This window comes from Coturnix japonica, unplaced genomic scaffold (assembly GCF_054131305.1).
Source record: "Coturnix japonica strain WE unplaced genomic scaffold, WE-NBRP24 Scf050, whole genome shotgun sequence".
NCBI lineage: Eukaryota > Metazoa > Chordata > Aves > Galliformes > Phasianidae > Coturnix > Coturnix japonica.
The window spans coordinates 17501-20000 of NW_028188953.1; positions in this window are offsets into that span (position 1 = coordinate 17501).

Sequence of the window (2500 nt, forward strand, 5' to 3'; positions counted from 1 at the left end):
TTTTTTTATTTGTTTGTTTGTCTTTGTTTTTGTTTTTTTTTTTTTTTGTTTGGTCGGTCGGTCACTCGCTCGGTTATTTGTTTGGACCCGATTGGCCCGTTTGGTTTTTTTCTTTTCTTTCCTTTTTCCGCCGGGGTGCTCCTGACGGCTCGGCCCAATGGCGGCTCGACTCGGCGACCGGAGCCCGCCAAAACGCCTCGCCACCCCCCAGCCCCACCGCCACCACCGCCACCACCTCCTCCTCCCGCCGAAAATCCCACGTACCGTTCCACCTCATCTGCCGGCTGGGAGAGAGGCTAGGCGCGAACCCCGCGGGGGACGCGGCCGCCTCCCGCCGGCCCACCTCTCGCCGCTGCCGTCTTCCCGCCGCTCTTTCGCCATCCCTCGCCACGCGGCCTGCCCGCAGTCCGGATATCCGGCCCGAACGGACCTTGGTGGGCGGGGCCCGCGCACGCGCCCACGCTCTTCCTGCAGAGCCGGGGAGGCGGGGGGGGGCGGGGCGGCTTTTCCAAAATCTAAAAAAGGGGAAAGCAAAGAAGAACCCACGAGAAAAACAAACAAACAAACAAACAAACAAACAAACGGAAAATAATAAAACCGAGAGGGCGCGTGGGGGCACGGACAAACAATCGAACGGACCAAAGTACGAACGAACGGACGAACAAACAAACACGCAGACAAAAGGGCAAAACCGCGGTGGCGGTGGCGGGACGGCCAGCTTCAAGCAAGGCCGAACCGAGAAGCCCGGGTGCGCCCCGACCCGGCGAACAGCGGCCGGCTCATACGTGCACCCTGGTCGTTCCGCGGCTGCGGCCGAGTGGCGGCTCCGTGGCGCCTCCGGTGCTCCGGCACGGTCTACCCGGCTCCGAGCGGGCCGTGGTGCTCGGCGGCGGCTGCTAGCGGTCGCTGCCTATGCGGCTCGACTAGGTCGGCACGGTCTACCCGGCTCCGAGCGGGCCGTGGTGCTCGGCGGCGGCTGCTAGAGGTCGCTGCCTATGCGGCTCGACTAGGTCGGCACGGTCTACCCGGCTCCGAGCGGGCCGTGGTGCTCGGCGGCGGCTGCTAGAGGTCGCTGCCTATGCGGCTCGACTAGGTCGGCACGGTCTACCCGGCTCCGAGCGGGCCGTGGTGCTCGGCGGCGGCTGCTAGAGGTCGCTGCCTATGCGGCTCGACTAGGTCGGCACGGTCTACCCTGCTCCGTGCGTGCGCGAGGGCTCGGCGGCGGTCGCTAGGTGTCGCTGCACGTCTGCCAGCCCGTCCGTCAGCGACCTCTAGCGTCCGCGGCGGAGCAGGGTAGACCGTGCCGACGTGAGCCGGCCGCCGCTCAGCGACCCCTGGCCGCCGCCGCATGAGCTTCGGTCCGCTCGGAGCCGGGTAGACCGTGCCGACCAACTCGAGCCGGACGTGCAGCGACCGCTGGCCAGCGCGGAGGCTCGTGTGCGCCGGCACGGTCCAGCCTCTCCCGGCGGGCTCCGTTCGGTTCGGACGTTCCTCGGTGGTGTCCGGGGGGTCTCAGCCGCGGCGGAAGAGTGCGCCGGCACTGCACAGCCCCTCCCTGCGGGCTCCGCTCGGCACGGACTTTCCTCGTCGGCGTCCGGCGATCTGAGCCGCGGCGGCTCGAGTGCGCCGGCACGGTCCAACCGCTCCCGGCGGGTTCCGCTCGGCTCGGACGCTCCTGGGCGGAGTCGGGCGATCTGAGCCGCGGCGGCTCGAGTGCGCCGGCACGGTCCAACCGCTCTCGGCGGGCTCGGCTCGGCTCGGACGTTCCGCGGCGGCGTCCGGGGGGTCTCAGCCGCGGAGGCTCGGGTGCGCCGGCACGGTCCAGCCTCTCCCGGCGGGCTCCGCTCGGCTCGGACGTTCCTCGGCGGCGTCCGGCGATCTGAGCCGCGGCGGCTCGAGTGCGCCGGCACGGTCCAACCGCTCCCGGCGGGTTCCGCTCGGCTCGGACGCTCCTCGGCGGAGTCGGGCGATCTGAGCCGCGGCGGCACGGTCCAGCCTCTCCAGGCGGACTCAGCTCGGCTCGGACGTTCCGCGGAAGTGGCCAAGTGCCGCTCTTGTGGCTGCTCCGCTGCGCCGGCACTGTGTACCCGGCTCCGAGCGTCTCCGGGGGGGGGGGGGTGGAGGGGGGGGAGGAGGGGGGGGGGGGGGAAGAGGGGGGCGGGGGAGGGCGGAAGAGGGGGGCGGGGGGGGGCGGAAGAGGGGGGGGGGGGGGCACGGCGTCGGCGGCTAGGCGTCGCTGCCCATGCGGCTCGGCTAGGTCGGCACGGTCTACCCGGCTCCGAGCGGGCCGTGGTGCTCGGCGGCGGCGGCTAGGCGTCGCTGCCCATGCGGCTCGGCTAGGTCGGCACGGTCTACCCGGCTCCGAGCGGGCCGTGGTGCTCGGCGTCGGCGGCTAGGCGTCGCTGCCCATGCGGCTCGACTAGGTCGGCACGGTCTACCCGGCTCCGAGCGGGCCGTGGTGCTCGGCGGCGGCGGCTAGGGGTCGCTGCCTGTGCGGCTC